The sequence below is a fragment of the Pleurodeles waltl genome, chromosome 1_1 (assembly GCF_031143425.1).
Source record: "Pleurodeles waltl isolate 20211129_DDA chromosome 1_1, aPleWal1.hap1.20221129, whole genome shotgun sequence".
Lineage (NCBI taxonomy): Eukaryota > Metazoa > Chordata > Amphibia > Caudata > Salamandridae > Pleurodeles > Pleurodeles waltl.
This window is the reverse complement of record NC_090436.1, coordinates 8,219,274-8,238,843: the sequence shown is the minus strand read 5'-3', so window position 1 is coordinate 8,238,843 and position 19,570 is coordinate 8,219,274. Positions and strand designations below refer to the sequence as shown.

Below are 19,570 nucleotides of genomic sequence, written 5' to 3'. Positions count from 1 at the left end.
ATTAGTGCAACTGGCTGCGTAAAATACGAGTTTCTTCTCAAGGTCTGAGCCTCCCATCCTCCTTCTGGACTTCCCAAGGACTCTGAGAGATCCAGGATGTTGGCCACAGCTGGCTGCAGACTCCCACCACCCCTCAGACTGGATTCACAATGGTTTTCCCAGCGTGGCTGAGACACATATCTGCAAAAAGTGAGAAACTATGTATTCAAAAACTGGAACTACTCAGATAGGCATTCTGGGGTACGTAAAGTGGTAGTCATGTAGTTCCCTTTTACCTACTCTAACAAGCCTTTGAGGACTGGTCACAACATGATGGAAAAAGAGAATAAAGTTGGAATAATCAGGCAATGTCGACATGTTGTTAGTACAAACAGAAAGAAATGCGCCGGCTTGGCACTTTTAGTAATCGGAGGTGGCCGTTTCGCGGCTGATTCACAAACGCATGTGTAGTATGTATGTAAGATTACTCCTGCAGTGCTACTTCCTGTACTCGTAAACACTTTTGTGCGCCGAGCTCTGATTGGTGCGCGTGTTTTTGTGCCTAGTAGAAGGTGGCGTTGGAGCGTGGACATCTATAGAGTCAAACTCTGGGCCTGATTTAGATATTGGTGGACGAGTTACTCCGTCACAAGGGGGACCGATATCCCGTCCCCTGAAATACAAATGCCGCAGGAGATAATGGAATTTATATTTCGGTGGATGGGAAATCCGTCATTATTGTCACAAAGTGACTCACCCACCAAGATTAAAGTCAGGCCCTGAGTGAGGATTGAGAAACATACAGAGGGCTGTTCCCACACTTCTATGCGCTTCCAAAGCTACACTTGAATGAATGGAGCATACCAGGTGCAAAATGTGCGCTGAGTAAGTCACAAAAATCAGAACTTTCCCTGTTTTGCAATAGAAGTAAAATACAGTTCACTAGACACAGGACAGGTAATGTTAGTCACACAGGTCCTGATGTATGTGATGGACTGAGGGAAGGTGGGTTAACCAGCATCAACCCCTCTCTTACCTCTTCACACAGCCACAGCCCATGAACCTATTACTCAATCAATCGATAGGATTTGTAGGGCTCACTTATCAGCTGTGAGGGCATCGAGGCGCTGGGTCTGCTGTGAGGGTCTTAGTCGAAAAGCCAGGTCTTGGGTCTCTTTCTGAAATCTTGGGTGGAGGGAGAGGTCCTTAGGTGGATTGGGAGACTGTTCCAGGATTGAGCTGGGCACGACTTCCAGACTGGTATAAAGGTGGACTTTAAAGGTCACCCATAAAGAAGTGTACCACGTCAGCATGAACACCTGGGGAGTAAAGGGTGCAGAGGATCAAGGTACCCGGCGAGGGTGACCACCTTCTGTTCTGGCAACGCCTGGCAGGGACTGGACAATTCAGGACAAATCACCAAAATCCAGGACAGAAGGCCAATTTTGAGGAAACATCTGAGTAAATGAGGCAATAATATCAGAGTAAGTGCACAGATGGCTGACACAAGTACAGATCAAGGTAAATGTATGTTCTTTGGATTGTATAAAACTAGGAGTGGGTGGCGAGCTCCGCTCCGCTGGCGGAGCTAACAGAGTTTTTGGCACTCCGCTTGGAGCGCAGAGTGTGACCAAAGACTCATCAAGCCCCGCCAGCGGAGCGGAGCTCACCATGTGTGCACTGCAGCCCAGTTATGGGCCACCCAGAGCAAGCACAGACAGTCTGCGCTTGCATTGTGTGATCCATAATTGGGCTGCAGTGCGCACTAAGCACCCGACGTCGGCGGGGCTGCTTGCTGGCAGCTCTGGAATGGATTCCGGGCGCAGGGGGCAGAGGGACGCAGACAGCCAGGCCACGGTGCTGGCAATGAGGACCCACTGGGAGAACCCAGGTAAGTCCTCACTTTTTTTTTTCATGTTCACACTGCTGCACAAGAGACCTGAAACTGCAGCTTTAGCTGCCTATGGCCCTGGACTGAATTCAGGCCGGGGCTGTTTCAGGCCTCTTGTGCACCGGCCTGCCACGTGTGCACTGACTGCACACAGGGCAGGCCAGTGCACAAGAGGCATGAAAATGGCGTTAAGAAGGGCCGGGCAAGTGGCAATCCGCCACTCGCGGAACTCTGCGGAATTCCACAGAGATGTTTACCAACTCTGCGGAATTCCGCGAAGTAGAGCTCCGCCCACCCCTATATAACACACAACAGTATTGATGATTGTACATAATTTGACTTATTTACAGATTCAAAACTTGCAAGTATTTGCAACATTTGACATCTGGCAGAAGGGACAGTTACCACACGATTCTGCCCCTACTCTGCATGACAGTACCAAAGCAGTGCTTGTAGGAAAGTACCATCTTGCCTGGCATGTTACCCCCAAAATGTGGGTTTCCAGCTCATAAGTGGTACTAGTACCGAGGCAGCGAGATGGAGAATAAGGGGCGGGACATCTTAAGGATTTTGGGGTCCGTGGGCCACACATCCTTTGGGGGCCCGTTTGGAACAGCTTTGAATTTATGATCCAGATTCAGCTCTTTCGCGTCCTCTCTGTCCAGGTCACTGACAGAGCACAGGACACTGGGCCAAATTCTAAAAGTGGTTACATCTAATATTCAGGGCTAGTGAGGTATGTCAGCACCTCACTGAAATTACTGCAAAAGATCTCTGTGACTCCCTCTCATTTCTCATATGTGAGGTTCTGTTTTGATCCAAAATAAACTTTTTTATGGATGTTGCATGAAACACAAACACATATTTCTCTGCATAATATCAATAAATCGATTCTCACACATCACCTACATTAAAATAAATGAAAGAAAAAAGGTATTTAAAACAATCTGTTTAAGAATTATTCAAGGTCATAGGGGCAAGACTCTCTGCAGAACAGAGCTGACCCTATCAGGGGCCCCTGTGTTTCTAGGGGCGTCAAAGGGGGGTCTGTGCCCCAGAACCATTTGTCCTGCCCCCTTTAATGCCCAGCTCCACAGCTCTTGACTAATGCTCTGTGCTAGAGCAACACAGAGACACACACCTTGCAACACACATTAATGTGTCCAACTATCACTGCAAAGTAGCAACTAATTGAGGCGCTATATTGACAGACATATGCATGTATCTATATCCATCTCTATAGCTACAGACACACATATGTGCAAAGTCGTAGCTAAACATTTTAAGTAAGGATAGACGCATCTATATATCAATGATGTCATTTTGCAGGTCATGAGTGAGATACCATATGAGGTCAAGGGCCGTTAGCTCAGTGGAGATTAACTAGTGAATTTCAGTGTTTGTTTTTTAATCATTAGTTTTTACATTATTACAACAGTTAATTATGTTTTTGGGTCTCGTCTGAGTCAGCGCATGTGCTGTTGCTTGCGATGATCTATTTTTTAAAACCTTAAAAGGGGCGTAGAGACCGCCCGTTACTTATGATTTGTTGGCTTTGTTGTCAGTCTCCTTTCCTTGCTTTGCATTGGTCAGCGCATGCTGTTTCCTGTCTCCCTTCATGTGTTTGTGTTTTTTGTGGAGCCTGAACCAAGTACCTCTTCCTTTTGGAGTGTCCTTCCACTGGTTCCGTTGCAGGAGATACTTGTTTCTCTGTAAAGAAGCTCTCTCTCCCAGTGCATTTGTCGTAGCTGTGCTACTCACACCCCTGTTTGTAGGCAGTTTCTTCCTCCTCGTGTTTTTTCTTTAACTAGCAGCACTCAATGAGAGTGCAGGGTGTGTTTTCAGGCCGTCTCCTCTCTTCCCTCCACCCCTTCGTTGCTTGGAGGACCACCCTGGGTTCCCCACCCATATAGTGTGCAATTCAAGTTAAAAGGAGGTGCTATATACGAGCTGCTTAGTTCTGCTCTCAGCACCGACTGGGCATCCTGTTCTGGGCAAATCACTTAGGGCCATATTTACAAAACCCATGGTGTGGGCAGCGCACCAAGTGTCTCACTGTGCTGTCCTGCGCCATCTGATAAGGGCAGAAATGCAGTGCATCTACAAGAAACGGCGCATCTCTGTTCTATCCCCCGCCTGGGGCACAAACTGCTGCCATGCGCCATTACAGACTCCCTTGCACCATAGTACAAGGGTGCCTGCGTTGTGGGGATGATTGTTTTTGTGCAGGAAGGGACACCTTCCTGCACAAAAACAATCAATGGAGGCGATTCTCTCCTTCTATGTGTGCTGCGGAATGCAGCATGTATAGAAAGAGGAAACAATTAGGACAGATAAAGATATTTCTCCTCATTGCGTCACTCTTACGCCACCCCTGGAGAGGCGTAGGCTTTTGACGCATTCCCAGGTTTACGAAACCTTGTAAATCTGGGAATGTGTCAAAACCCATGGGTGTTGCATGGGAAAACCCAGCTCAACGCCCACGGAATGTCTCCCTGACGCAGTGTAAGGCAACGCAGCGACTTGCGTTACCCCATATCTACAAAGCCATGTATAGCCACGCAAAGTGGCTCGGCGTGGCCTTGTAGGTATGGGTGTGCAGCCCGCGCTGTCGGAGTGTCACAACCAGTGACGCAACCGCTGGTAAATATGAGCCTAAGTCTCCCAGTAGGACCTCGTGTGATGTAACTGGTTTCCAGAGCATGCTCTGCCAATGACAAACAGAGCTGAACCGAGCCAGGCTAGACTCAGCGCACAGGTGCCTAGAGACCCAAACACAAGCCAACGAGGTGCTGCATTCATAGAGTTTGTTGTACAGGAAACACAACCTCCTACCACTAATTTCGCTGTCATGGCTGAAAATTGCCTGTAGTGTGACCAGAATTTTATAGCCAAAACCTGGGACTTTTCACAAAAATAGAAGAAGGACTACAATTTTACTTCAGCCGAGAGCACAAAATGGCAGCGCTTATCAGCATAGAATTACAGAAGAGGCACTAAGGGCTGAGTTAAGACCCCCTAACGCCGCCTTGCGCTACATTAGCGTCATTTGTTTTTTAGGCTAATCTGGCCCAACGAGGCCAAAATTGCTGCACCAACTTTACAGAGTGGCGCAATGCATGCATTGCTAGAGTATTGCCTGTTAATTAAGGTGCTTTCTGATAACACCTGGTAACTACCTCTGCTATGGACAACAAAACATTCTCCTCCCACTTGAGGCGACCAGCTCTAAAAACCGGGACGTGAGCCCAATTTCCCGAAATCTGCCGGGAGAGCTGGTGAAAACCCGGGCATGTCCCGGCAAATCCGGGACGCCTGGTCGCCCTACTGTTGGGTCCTGTGTAGGAGATGAAGGGGGACCCTCCCTCCAGGAACCCACCCTCCCGGGGGACCCACCCTCGCCTGGCTGCAGACATCTTAAAATGTGTGGCTCATTCATCATGAACCTGTGCAGCTGCTGCTGGAGGGATGGAGAGGGCAGTGGTCACTCACAGAACACATCTCTGCACTCATTCTCTCACCCAAGGTCCTCACCCAAGGACAGGACAGTCTTCAGGACAGAGCTGGCTCTATCAGGGCCCCTAGAAGTCAGGGCCCTTTGTCCACGCCTCACAACCTCTCTGATGCAGAACAACAAACCCAAGACAATGCGGAAGCGCTATAGCGCTGCGCAGGAATGTCAGGGCGCATTGTTAGTGTGACACGAGTGTGACAGGTGCCGGAGGTGCGAGGGAGCCTCGGTACTTTCCTGAATCTGCAGTTCCGTGTACTACTGGGGGTCTGAACCTCACCCACCTAAGCAGCGCTTCCTGCAATGCTCTAGGACACCCCGAAAGGAGCCGAGGCGACCCCTCTACATCTTTTCTCCGCCTGCAGCAGTGCTTGTGAGGAAGTCACTTCGGGCACTCAGTGCACGCGGTGCTTCCGGCTTAGGACAGGGTCGGGCCGGCTGTAGGAAGGGCCGCTGGAATTATGCGGTAGGGGAGAGCCAAATTAAGGCGCAGGGTGGAGTAAATATACAGCAACAAAAGGAAATGTATGCGGCATAACGCGGCACATTTTGTAATAGTATTATTTTGTTTTTTCATCATTTTTACACTTGATACCACTGTGTGGGTATTGGTTGCACTCCATTAGTACCAGTTTAATACCCAAATATAGCAATAAGCAACAGAAAGGGGACCAGTCCAGCTTTCCAAAGAGCCTTTAACTTAAACCGTTTGAGCAAGAAACAATTTTTTTGTTAAAATTTGCAGATTATACGGCAGATGATAGATTATGGGGCAAATGTGGCAAATATATAATTATGCAAAAGTTGCCGCAGCTGCACAATTGCATACTTCCAGTGGCCCTGCATGTGGGGCAGTCGGGCAGTGCCCAATGAGCTGGTCTGACAGGCCAGTTTTTAGCAGTTTTGGACCAGTTTTATAGCGAAGCGGGCTGTTTTTTTACTGTTTATTTACCATATATTTTCACTTTTTAACTATATACTTGGCTAATGTGGGCCACTTTTATTTTCGTGCCCGGCCCTGTTTTATGCCAGTGCGCCCCTGGTTGAGGAGCGGCTCGGGCGCCACATTGGAGACAGACCTGAGGTTGGGTGGTCTGTGGTTTGTGCACAGCTGGCGGTGGGAGCCTTGGACTGCTTTGGACAAACTCCGGGTTCAGTTGAGGGCTTGTTCCAGGCTCTTCTCCGCTGTGAGCTGCTTTCTCACCGAATAAGTGTCTCCACTGTTTATGTCTTTATGGGGGTTTTATGCAGAGGGTCAGTAGCATCTGCATGCTGTAGAAAGCTGCAGTATTGCACATTTGTGCCCGGTTGCCACAGTCACCCACAAACATGCAGTATTTCCACAATATCAGATTTATACATTTGTTTGTAGAGTTTCCATAACATTGCAACAAACATAGGTGTAAGTTTACTAAGGGCCTGATTTAGATCTTGGCGGAGGGGAATACTCCATCACAAACATGACCGCTATCCCGTTAGCCGTGCTACGATCCCATTATATCCCATCCCACCTTTGTGATGAAGTATTCTATCCGCCAAGAGCTAAATGAGGCCCAAATTTGACAAAGCAGCATCCACAATTGCTTTCCTCTGTCACACCAGGGGAAATCACGGCACAGCGCCATGTCTGCAAAGATTGTGCATTGGTGGTTATCGTTTTCATCCCGTACTAGCAGTCATACTATGGTATCTGTACGAGTGCGGCACAACCGCTGCTGTTCGGAAACAGGCATTGAAACCTATAGAGGGAATTAGCCTTTTCAGCGTGGTAGTATACGATAGTCAGAGCATCATCTGAGGTAAATATTATGTCCTAAATATAATTTATAAAACATTGCCCCATTGGAGTTAATGATAGAATATGTACACCCAATAGGATGATCATTTATCAACAATATTTAGGACACAATTTTTAAGTCAGACGATATTTCTGAGTACCACATTCTCTCGCTCACAGGACCTTTGTGTTTAATAAAGAGCTTGGGACCTGCCATTGCGTGCTGTTTGTTGGCATCGTTGCCACGCTTCTTTGCTGCCTTCTAATTGGTCGGCGCTTGCCATGCGTTACTTCCTTTTCTTTCTTAGGCACATGGGCCGAGCACAGATTGATTAAGCTTGATTAGTTTCCCTCCACTGGCCATCCGTTGCTCACACTGTGATTCAGGTACTATTTCTTCTTCAAAAGGCACAATGACGTGGTCAACGCTGGCCATGACATGGTGCTTTTTTAACCTTCTGCCCACCTCATCCACGTTTCTTCTTCCTCCACCTACACCAGTTACTTTTCCTCTCCCACCCACCCTCTCGTCCCTGTTTCCTCTCCCCCTTCAACCCATCTCAGTTTTTTTGCCCCCCCAACAGACAAAAGCAAAAATATGCTATGAAGCAGCCAGCGCTGGCCGCTTTAAATTGTTTTTTTTTTATTCAACCCACTTGCTCCATTACCCACACACACCTGATTGCCAAAGCCAAAAGCTCACTCCTAGGCAAGACCTATTGGCTTTGTCAATTCTTGTTAGTACAAGGTACTCCATTCTGAGCTTCTGAGCAGCAATGAAATTCGCTCAAACAAAAGTTTACATTAGAACGTCAGACTCTTCCATAAATCCCATCACACACCTGCACCGGCACACTCCTATGGTTCTAATGAAAAATTATTGCAGATACCAGATCACGTGTGGTGATGCTATCCCAAAAGTTTACACAGTTTACATCTTCAGCACTGGTGGTCTACCAAGGTTGCTTTGTGCAACACACAATCAATCACCACGGTGCAGGGAGGGTGTGCATTGTATGGGAGGCGTACCCTTCCCGTATAAGTTCATAAGCGTAGTCAAACTCAGCAGGTTTGTACGCATTGGAAGTGTGCTGTGCGTAGATGTGTGTTTTTAGAAATGTGCACACATTTCCCCTTGTTTGTACTTTTTTCAAGCAGGTGTTGGTTTTCGGCTCAAAGCCAGGTCTGTCTATCTTAGTAAATTGGCCTTTGTTCAAAACCAATAAATATTTATGTTGACCCACCCTAGTAATCCCTCCTCGACACAAAATAACAAAAAACAATTATGGCAGAAAAAGTGCACCTTTGCGACACAAAACACCTTTTGCAGTAAGTAGTAAACGACTTTTGCCACTTGCGCCACTTAGTATCGCGCATGCATTTGGTAAACAACAGGTGAGCGATACAAAGTATTGCCCCTTGGACTGGTTGCTTTCTCAGCATCTGAGTCCAGGGCACAGCAGATTCAGGCTGCACAGGTATAATTAGTCAGATACTGTCTAAAAATGAGCTAACGCTGAAAACCTTCCGGTTCTGCCTCTAGGTATTGGTTACCGCAGACTTTTCCAGAAGCCACAATAAGAGCCTCATCAGCCATTAATTTCATCTTGTTGTGGTAAAGCCAGAGGGGAGAGGTCCTTAGTTCTACATTGCGTGTACAACGTCTTAAAGTGTTTGTTTTGCTAATAACGTTGGCGCCATTTGACAAATTGTCATGAAACTTTCTAACAAAAAAAAATTGATTCACTTCCCTTCAGGTCCTTCTTGAAAAGCTTCGGAGTGATCGGTCAGGAAGGAGCCGAGAAGCAGTGGGGGTTGCCAAGAGCGCTTCTTTCCCCATGCATTCTCCATGGGACCAATTAGACGATGATACAAGGAAAAAAGCTAAACAGAATTACACCAAATTTGGCAGAAAGCTCTTTTCTCAGAAGGCGTGCTTTTGTGATTGGGTGTAATTTTGTTCAGCCGTTTTAGATAAAATAAGGTTCAATATTTATAGATATATACTGCAGCGGAACTCCAGCAGGGAAATCTGGAACAATGCATTCTGATTAATCTGGTTCACTGGACTCCTGCGGGACGGAACACTTTGATAGGCGCTGCAGCACAAAACAAAATGTTCCAGCCAGCATTACATGACTTGGGGACCTGGTCCAGAAAATATGTTTAAAAACATATAGAATGGGGCAGGGGGAGCCAAAAGGTTTTTTTTTGCCCTGATGCATACCGGACTCAGCTTGGCTGAAGTCTAACTTTAGTTCTAAACTTAGAGCTCAGGTCTAAAGTTCGACTCCAGGTGTAAAGTTAGGCTTTAGGGGCATGATTCACAAAGGTAAACCTAGACCAAAAGTGCAAGTTTAGACTAAAAGTGTTAACTTAGACGAAAAGTCTAACTTTACTACTTTGCATCATGACTTTTGGTCTAAGTTTAGCTTTGTGAGTCGGGCCCTAAGTATAAACTTAGACTTCAGGTATAAACTTGGACGTCAGGTCTAAACTGATACTTCAGGTCTAAACTTATACTTCAGGTGTAAACTTAGACTTCAGGTGTAAAGTTAGACTCCAGGTCTAAATTTATACTTCAGGTCAAATTTTAGACTTCAGGTGTAAAGTTAGACTTCAAGTCTAAATTTATACTTCAGGTCTAAACTTATACTTCAGGTCTAATTTTAGACTTCAGGTGCAAAGTTAGACTTCAGTTGTAAAGTTAGACTTCAGGTCTAAGCTTGGACTTCAGGTATAAACTGATACTTCAGGTGTAAAGTTAGACTTCAGGTCTAAGCTTGGATTTCAGGTCTAAACTGATACTTCAGGTCTACAGTTAGACTGCAGGTCTGAGTTTACTTTTGAGAATCAGGCCCTAAAATCTTACTTAAGGTCAGATCTGGTAATAAATTATCCCAGTTAGTTCTGATGCCAGACGGATCCTGTGATTACTGTCTCATTACTGTCACAGTTCAGGACAGGAGAAGGGGAAGGTGCAGGCTTAATTCTAAAACAATCTGATAGTATTACATATAATCCCCACCGCCCCCCCCCACGCACAGTTTTATTTTCGAGCCACAATGTGCATTCTTTTTCGCAGGGTGGACTCCGCGTTTATTTGTTGTGATTTCTTAAACCGATAGCATACTTCTCCGTCTCGGAGTAGTTGATACCAAGTAATAAGCGCATCTATTATACGGAATAAAGTACCCCCTATTCTGGGCATATATGGAATCGTGAGACGCTGTGAAGCTGTAAGACCTTGTGAAGGAACTCGGCTCCGGCCTCTCTCTGCAGTGATTGCAGATAATTCAATATCTCGTCCCTTCCGAATAATGTTTGGGTTGAAGCGCTATATCAAATATTTTCTAATATTTCTATTTAGCACAGATACTGCACACACCAGAACCAGTCTCTACTCATCGCTCCCCCTCAGTGTCGCTCCTGTTAACCCCTCAGAAGAATGACATTCTGATTTACAAAGCATGCCCAAGGTCACACATAGCGCCCTCATCAAGGAGGCACCCCACGAAGCTATCCCGCAGCAGCCCTCGCTCACCTCGTTACACCTGAAACGTAGGAGATGCTGCTCAGGTCTGAGTCCAGGCTTCGGGTCCTGGGTGGGTGATCCAGCCCTCGGGTGAATATAGCGCCTTGAAGCCCTACGGTACTAGGACCAGCGAGAGTACCTGTGAAGACCCAGGGGTGAGTGCAGCCACCTGTGTGCAGCACGCACATCACTTCCCGCACATCACGGCCGCGGGTCCTGGGTGGGTATAGCGCCTTGAAGCCCTGCTCTGCTCAGGAACAGTGAGGCAGCGCCTGTGAAGCCCCAGGGGTGAGTGCAGGCATCTGTATACAGCACCCACATCACTTCCTGCTCAGGAGTCTCAGGGCTGCCATGTGGCTGCTTCGCACGTCTCCACCTCCCTCCCTGACTCACCCAGCACAACACACAACTCAGTGCACAAAAGGGCTCGTCATCAGCTCCACGGAAGAAGGGTTGGCTCTTCTTCTCTGTCTCACCATGGCAGGGTCATGGCAGCTTCCAGCGCCGCCAAAATCACTTCAGGGCGCGTAAGGATACTACTTGCATTTCAGACTTTGGAAAGCAGCCAGGATCTGCCTTCCCCTGTGTGCTGATGTGTGTGGAGGTGTGTTTATGTGTGTGGAGGTGTGCTGGTGTGTGCTGCTGTGAGTGGAGGTGTGCTGATGTGTGTGAAGGTGTGCGTGGAGTTGTGCTGATGTGTGTGGAGGTGTGTGGAGAGGTGTGCTAATGTGTGCTGATGTGTGTGGAGGTGTGCTGACATGTGTGAAGGTGTGTGTGGAGATGTGCTGGTGTGTGTGGAGGTGTGCTGCTGTGTGTGGAGGTGTGCTGATGTGTGTGGAGATCTGCTGGTGTGTGCTGGTGTGTGTGGAGATGTGTGGAGAGGTGTGCTAATGTGTGCGGAGGTGTGATGATATGTGTGAAGGGGTGTGTGGAGGTGTACTGGTGTGTGTGGAGGTGTGCTGGTGTGTGTGGAGGTGTGCTGATGTGTGTGGAGATCTGCTGATGTGTGTGGAGGTGTGCTGCTGTGTGTGGAGGTGTGCTGATGTGTTTGAAGATGTGCTGGTGTGTGCTGCTGTGTGTGGAGGTGTGCTGATGTGTGTGGAGTTGTGCTGATGTGTGTGGAAGTGTGTGTAGAGGTGTTCTAGTGTGTGTGGAGGTGTGCTGATGTAGATGGAGGTGTGCGGATGTGTGTGGAGTTGTGCTGATGTGTGCTGTGGGTGAGGAGGTGTGTCTCGAGGCGTGGGGATGTGTGCGCCGATGTGTATGGAGGTCTGCTGATGTGTGTGGAGGTGTGGGTGGAGTGTACTGGTGTGTGCTGATGTGTGTGGAGTTGTGCTGATGTGTACTGGTGTGTGTGTGTGTAGGTGTGCTGATGTGTGTGGAGGTGTGCTGGTGTGTGCTGATGTGTGTGGAGGTGTGGTGCTGTGTGTGGAGATGTGCTGCTGTGTGCTGATGTGAGTGGAGGTGTGCGTGGAGGTGTACTGATGTGTGTGGAGGTGTGTGTGGAGGTGTACTGATGTGTGTGGAGGCGTGCTGATGTGTCTGGAGGTGTGCTGATCTGTGCTGATGTGTTTGGAGGTGTGCTAGTGTGTGCTGCTATGTATAGTGGTGTGCTGATGTGTGTGGAGATTTGCTGGTGTGTGTGGAGGTGTGCTGCTGTGAGTGGAGGTGTGGGTGGAGTGTGCTGATGTGTGCTGATGTGTGTGGAGTTGTGCTGATGTGTGTGGAGGTGTGCCGATGTGTGTGGAGGTGTGCTGATGTGTGTGGAGATGTGCTGGTGTGTGTGGAGGTGTGCTGCTGTGTGTGGAGATGTGCTGCTGTCTGCTGATGTATGTGGAGGTGTACTGATGTGTGTGGAGGTGTGCTGCTGTGTGTGGAGATGTGCTGCTGTGTGCTGATGTGTGTGGAGGTGTACTGATGTGTGTGGAGGCGTGTTGATGTGTATGGAGGTGTGCTGATGTGTTTGGAGGTGTGCTGGTGTGTGCTGCTGTGTGTAGAGGTGTGCTGATGTGTGTGGAGTTGTGCTGATATGTGCTGGTGTGTTTGGAGGTGTGCTGGTGTGTGCTGCTGTGTGTAGAGGTGTGCTGATGTGTGTGGAGTTGTGCTGATGTGTGCTGGTGTGTTTGGAGGTGTGCTGGTGTGTGCTGCTGTGTGTAGAGGTGTGCTGATGTCTGTGGAGGTGTGTGTGCGTGGCAACGAGTGTGATTTAAAATACATATGAGGGGGTGACCCCAGACCACCCCCAGGGATAGTGTTGGCTGCAGCACACCGGGCTCAGCACAGCTGGAAATAGTGCGACCTGTGAGGAGCTGCTCTGTGCAGACAGAGGAAGTCTTAGTTACAGAGAACAGGTGCAGCACTGTCAGAGAACAGGCGCTGCACTGTCAGAGAACAGGCGCTGCACTGGCAGAAGTGGTGTTGGCTTCAGAGAACAGGTGCTGCACTGACAGAAGTAGTGTTAGCTACAGAGAACAGGCGCTGCACTGGCAGAAGTAGTGTTACCTTCAGAGAACAGGTGCTGCACTGACAGAAGTAGTGTTAGCTTCAGAGAACAGGCGCTGCACTGGCAGAAGTAGTGTTAGCTTCAGAGAACAGGAGCTGCACTGGCAGAAGTAGTGTTACCTTCAGAGGAGAGGCGCTGCACTGACAGAAGTAGTGTTAGCTACAGAATACAGGTGCTGCACTGGCAGAAGTAGTGCTAGCCACAGAGAACAGTCGCTGCACTGGCAGAAGTGGTGTTAGCTACAGAGAACAGGTGCTGCACTGACAGGAGTAGTGTTAGCTACAGAGAACAGGTGATGTACTGGCAGAAGTAGTGTTAGCCGCAGAGAACAGGCGCTGCACTGGTAGAAGTAGTGTTAGCTACAGAGAACAGGCGCTGCACCGGCAGAAGTAGTGTTAGCTACAGAGAACAGGTGCTGCACTGACAGAAGTAGTGTTAGCTTCAGAGAACAGGCGCTGCACTGACAGAAGTAGTGTTAGCTTCAGAGAACAGGCGCTGCACTGGCAGAAGTAGTGTTACCTTCAGAGAACAGGTGCAGCACTGGCAGAAGTAGTGTTAGCCGCAAAGAACAGGTGCTGCACTGGCAGAAGTGGTGATAGCTGCAGAGAACAGGTGCTGCACTGGCAGAAGTAGTGTTAGCCCGAGAGAACAGATGCTGCACTAGCAGAAGTAGTGTTAGCCCCAGAGAACAGATGCTGCAATGGCAGAAGTAGAGTTAGCTTCAGAGAACAGGCGCTGCACTGGCAGAAGTAGTGTAAGCCACAGAGAACAGGCGCTGCACTGGCAGAAGTAGTGTTAGCTACAGAGAACAGGCGCTGCACTGGCAGAAGTAGTGTTAGCTACAGAGAACAGGCGCTGCACTGGTAGAAGTGGTGTTACCTTCGGAGAACAGGTGCGGCACTGCAGAAGTAGTGTTAGCTACAGAGAACAGGCGCTGCACTAGCAGAAGTAGTGTTACCTTCAGAGAACAGGTGCCGCACTGGCAGAAGTATTGTTAGCCCCAGAGAACAGGCGATGCACTGGCAGAAGTAGTGTTAGCTGCAGAGAACAGGTGCTGCACTGACAGAAGTGGTGTTAGCTACAGAGAACAGATGCTGCACTGACAGAAGTAGTGTTAGCTGCAGAGAACAGGTGCTGCACTGGCAGAAGTGGTGATAGCTGCAGAGAACAGGTGCTGCACTGGCAGAAGTAGTGTTAGCCCGAGAGAACAGATGCTGCACTAGCAGAAGTAGTGTTAGCCCCAGAGAACAGATGCTGCAATGGCAGAAGTAGTGTTAGCTTCAGAGAACAGGTGCTGTACTGGCAGAAGTAGTGTTAGCTACAGAGAACAGGCGCTGCACTGGTAGAAGTGGTGTTACCTTCAGAGAACAGGTGCAGCACTGCAGAAGTAGTGTTAGCTACAGAGAACAGGCGCTGCACTGGCAGAAGTGGTGTTACCTTCGGAGAACAGAGACTGCACTGACAGAAGTAGTGTTAGCCGCAGAGAACAGGTGCTGCACTGGCAGAAATAATGTTAGGTTCATAGAACAGGCGCTGCACTGGCAGAAGTAGTGTTACCTTCAGGGAACAGGTGCTGCACTGGCAGAAGTGGTGTTGGCTCCAGAGAAAAAGTGCTGCACTGACAGAAGTAGTGTTAGGTTCATAGAACAGGCGCTGCACTGGCAGAAGTAGTGTTAGTTTCATAAAACAGGCGCTGCACTAGCAGAAGTAGTGTTGGCTTCAGAGAACAGGTGCAGCACTGGCAGAAGTAGTGTTAGCTACAGAGAACAGGCGCTGCACTGGCAGAAGTATTGTTACCTTCTGAGAACAGGCGCTACAGAGAACAGGCGCTGCACTGGCAGAAGTAGTGTTGAATTCAGAGAACAGGTGCTGCACTGGCAGAAGTAGTGTTAGCTACAGAGGACAGGTGCTGCACTGGCAGAAGTAGTGTTAGCTACGGAGAACAGGCGCTGCACTGGCAGAAGTAGTGTTAGCTGCAGAGAACAGGCGCTGCACTGACAGAAGTAGTGTTAGCTTCAGAGAACAGGTGCTGCACTGACAGGAGTAGTGTTGGCTTCAGGGAATAGGCGCTGCACTGGCAGGAGTAGTGTTAGCTACAGAAAACAGGCGCTGCACTGGCAGAATTAGTGTTACCTTCAGAGAACAGGCGCTGCACTGACAGAAGTAGTGTTAGCTTCAGAGAACAGGCGCTGCACTGACAGGAGTAGTGTTGGCTTCAGAGAATAGGCGCTGCACTGACAGAAGTAGTGTTAGCTACAGAGAACAGGCGCTGCACTGGCAGATTTAGTGTTACCTTCAGAGAACAAGTGCAGCACTGGAAGAAGTAGTGTTACCTTCAGAGAACAAGTGCTGCACTGGCAGAAGTAGTGTTAGCTACAGAGAACAGGTGCTGCACTGACAGGAGTAGTGTTAGCTACAGAGAACAGGCGCTGCACTGTCAGAGAACAGGCGCTGCACTGGCAGAAGTGGTGTTGGCTTCAGAGAACAGGTGCTGCACTGACAGAAGTAGTGTTAGCTACAGAGAACAGGCGCTGCACTGGCAGAAGTAGTGTTACCTTCAGAGAACAGGTGCTGCACTGACAGAAGTAGTGTTAGCTTCAGAGAACAGGCGCTGCACTGGCAGAAGTAGTGTTAGCTTCAGAGAACAGGAGCTGCACTGGCAGAAGTAGTGTTACCTTCAGAGGAGAGGCGCTGCACTGACAGAAGTAGTGTTAGCTACAGAATACAGGCGCTGCACTGGCAGAAGTAGTGCTAGCCACAGAGAACAGTCGCTGCACTGGCAGAAGTGGTGTTAGCTACAGAGAACAGGTGCTGCACTGACAGGAGTAGTGTTAGCTACAGAGAACAGGTGATGTACTGGCAGAAGTAGTGTTAGCCGCAGAGAACAGGCGCTGCACTGGTAGAAGTAGTGTTAGCTACAGAGAACAGGCGCTGCACCGGCAGAAGTAGTGTTAGCTACAGAGAACAGGTGCTGCACTGACAGAAGTAGTGTTAGCTTCAGAGAACAGGCGCTGCACTGACAGAAGTAGTGTTAGCTTCAGAGAACAGGCGCTGCACTGGCAGAAGTAGTGTTACCTTCAGAGAACAGGTGCAGCACTGGCAGAAGTAGTGTTAGCCGCAAAGAACAGGTGCTGCACTGGCAGAAGTGGTGATAGCTGCAGAGAACAGGTGCTGCACTGGCAGAAGTAGTGTTAGCCCGAGAGAACAGATGCTGCACTAGCAGAAGTAGTGTTAGCCCCAGAGAACAGATGCTGCAATGGCAGAAGTAGAGTTAGCTTCAGAGAACAGGCGCTGCACTGGCAGAAGTAGTGTAAGCCACAGAGAACAGGCGCTGCACTGGCAGAAGTAGTGTTAGCTACAGAGAACAGGCGCTGCACTGGCAGAAGTAGTGTTAGCTACAGAGAACAGGCGCTGCACTGGTAGAAGTGGTGTTACCTTCGGAGAACAGGTGCGGCACTGCAGAAGTAGTGTTAGCTACAGAGAACAGGCGCTGCACTAGCAGAAGTAGTGTTACCTTCAGAGAACAGGTGCCGCACTGGCAGAAGTATTGTTAGCCCCAGAGAACAGGCGATGCACTGGCAGAAGTAGTGTTAGCTGCAGAGAACAGGTGCTGCACTGACAGAAGTGGTGTTAGCTACAGAGAACAGATGCTGCACTGACAGAAGTAGTGTTAGCTGCAGAGAACAGGTGCTGCACTGGCAGAAGTGGTGATAGCTGCAGAGAACAGGTGCTGCACTGGCAGAAGTAGTGTTAGCCCGAGAGAACAGATGCTGCACTAGCAGAAGTAGTGTTAGCCCCAGAGAACAGATGCTGCAATGGCAGAAGTAGTGTTAGCTTCAGAGAACAGGTGCTGTACTGGCAGAAGTAGTGTTAGCTACAGAGAACAGGCGCTGCACTGGTAGAAGTGGTGTTACCTTCAGAGAACAGGTGCAGCACTGCAGAAGTAGTGTTAGCTACAGAGAACAGGCGCTGCACTGGCAGAAGTGGTGTTACCTTCGGAGAACAGAGACTGCACTGACAGAAGTAGTGTTAGCCGCAGAGAACAGGTGCTGCACTGGCAGAAATAATGTTAGGTTCATAGAACAGGCGCTGCACTGGCAGAAGTAGTGTTACCTTCAGGGAACAGGTGCTGCACTGGCAGAAGTGGTGTTGGCTCCAGAGAAAAAGTGCTGCACTGACAGAAGTAGTGTTAGGTTCATAGAACAGGCGCTGCACTGGCAGAAGTAGTGTTAGTTTCATAGAACAGGCGCTGCACTAGCAGAAGTAGTGTTGGCTTCAGAGAACAGGTGCAGCACTGGCAGAAGTAGTGTTATCTTCAGAGAACAGGCGCTGCACTGGCAGAAGTATTGTTACCTTCTGAGAACAGGCGCTACAGAGAACAGGCGCTGCACTGGCAGAAGTAGTGTTGAATTCAGAGAACAGGTGCTGCACTGGCAGAAGTAGTGTTAGCTACAGAGGACAGGTGCTGCACTGGCAGAAGTAGTGTTAGCTACGGAGAACAGGCGCTGCACTGGCAGAAGTAGTGTTAGCTGCAGAGAACAGGCGCTGCACTGACAGAAGTAGTGTTAGCTTCAGAGAACAGGTGCTGCACTGACAGGAGTAGTGTTGGCTTCAGGGAATAGGCGCTGCACTGGCAGGAGTAGTGTTAGCTACAGAAAACAGGCGCTGCACTGGCAGAATTAGTGTTACCTTCAGAGAACAGGCGCTGCACTGACAGAAGTAGTGTTAGCTTCAGAGAACAGGCGCTGCACTGACAGGAGTAGTGTTGGCTTCAGAGAATAGGCGCTGCACTGACAGAAGTAGTGTTAGCTACAGAGAACAGGCGCTGCACTGGCAGATTTAGTGTTACCTTCAGAGAACAAGTGCAGCACTGGAAGAAGTAGTGTTACCTTCAGAGAACAAGTGCTGCACTGGCAGAAGTAGTGTTAGCTACAGAGAACAGGTGCTGCACTGACAGGAGTAGTGTTAGCTACAGAGAACAGGCGCTGCACTGGCAGGAGTAGTGTTGGCTTCAGAGAAAAGGCACTGCATTGACAGAAGTAGTGTTGGCTTCAGAGAACAGGCGCTGCACTGGCAGAAGTAGTGTTAGCTGCAGAGAACAGGTCCTGCACTGGCAGAAGCGGTGTTACCTTCAGAGAACAGGTGCTGCACTGGCAGAAGTAGTGTTAGCTACAGAGAACAGGTGCTGCACTGGCAGAAGTGGTGTTAGCTGCAGAGAACAGGTCTGCACCGGCAGAAGTAGTGTTAGCTTCAGAGAACAGTCGCTGCACTGGCAGAAGTATTGTTACCTTCAAAGAACAGGCGCTGCACTGGCAGAAGTAGTGTTAGCTACAGACAACAGGCGCTGCACTGGCAGAAGTGGTGTTGGCTTCAGAGAACAGGTGCAGCACTGGCAGAAGTAGTGTTAGCTACAGAGAACAGGCGCTGCACTGGCAGAAGTGGTGTCAGCTACAGAGAGCAGGTGCAGCACTGGCAGAAGTAGTGTTAGCTACAGAGAACAGGTGCTGCACTGGCAGAAGTGGTGTTAGCCCCAGAAAACAGGCGCTGCACTGGCAGAAGTAGTGTTAGCTTCAGAGAACAGGTGCTGCACTGGCAGAAGTGGTGTTAGCTTCAGAGAACAGGTGCTGCACTGGCAGAAGTGGTGTTAGCCCCAGAGAACAGGTGCTGCACTTGCAGAAGTAGTGTTAGCTACAGAGAACAGGTGCTGCACTGGCAGAAGTGGTGTTAGCTTCAGAGAACAGGCGCTGCACTGGCAGAAGTAGTGTTAGCTTCAGAGAACAGGCGCTGCACTGGCAGAAGTAGTGTTAGCTTCAGAGAACAGGCGCTGCACTGGCAGAAGTGGTGTTAGCTTCAGAGAACAGGCGCTGCACTGGGAGAAGTGGTGTTAGCTCCAGAGAACAGGCGCTGCACTGGCAGAAGTGGTGTTAGCTTCAGAGAACAGGTGCTGCACTGACAGAAGTAGAGTAAGCTGCAGAGAACAGGCGCTGCACTGGCAGAGGTAGTGTTAGCTGCAGAGAACAGGCGCTGCACTGGCAGAAGTAGTGTTAGCTGCAGAGAACAGGTGCTGCTCTGGCAGACGTAGTGTTAGTCCCAGAGAACAGATGCTGCACTGGCAGAAATGGTGTTCGCTTCAGAGAACAGGCGCTGCACTGGCAGAAGTAGTGTTAGCTTCAGAGAACAGGCGCTGCACTGGCAGAAGTGGTGTTACCTTCAGAGAACAGGCGCTGCACTGGCAAAAGTAGTGTTAGCCCCAGAGAACAGGCGCTGCACTGGCAGAAGTGGTGATAGCTTCAGAGAACAGGTGCTGCACTGACAGAAGTAGTGTTAGCTTCAGAGAATAGGCGCTGCACTGGCAGAAGTAGTGTTAGCTACAG

General features: G+C 49.2%; 1 protein-coding gene across 2 annotated transcripts in view; it reads right to left on the bottom strand.

The window, feature by feature from the left end:
• LOC138250423 (uncharacterized) overlaps positions 1–11,082 on the bottom strand; it is an 89,327-nt gene extending 78,245 nt beyond the window's left edge. For both annotated transcript variants that reach the window (XM_069205341.1, XM_069205415.1), the window contains exon 1: positions 10,703–11,082. The gene's annotated coding sequence lies outside the window, so the exon portion shown is untranslated. The remainder of the gene's footprint in view (positions 1–10,702) is intronic.
• Positions 11,083–19,570: the final 8,488 nt, after the last annotated feature.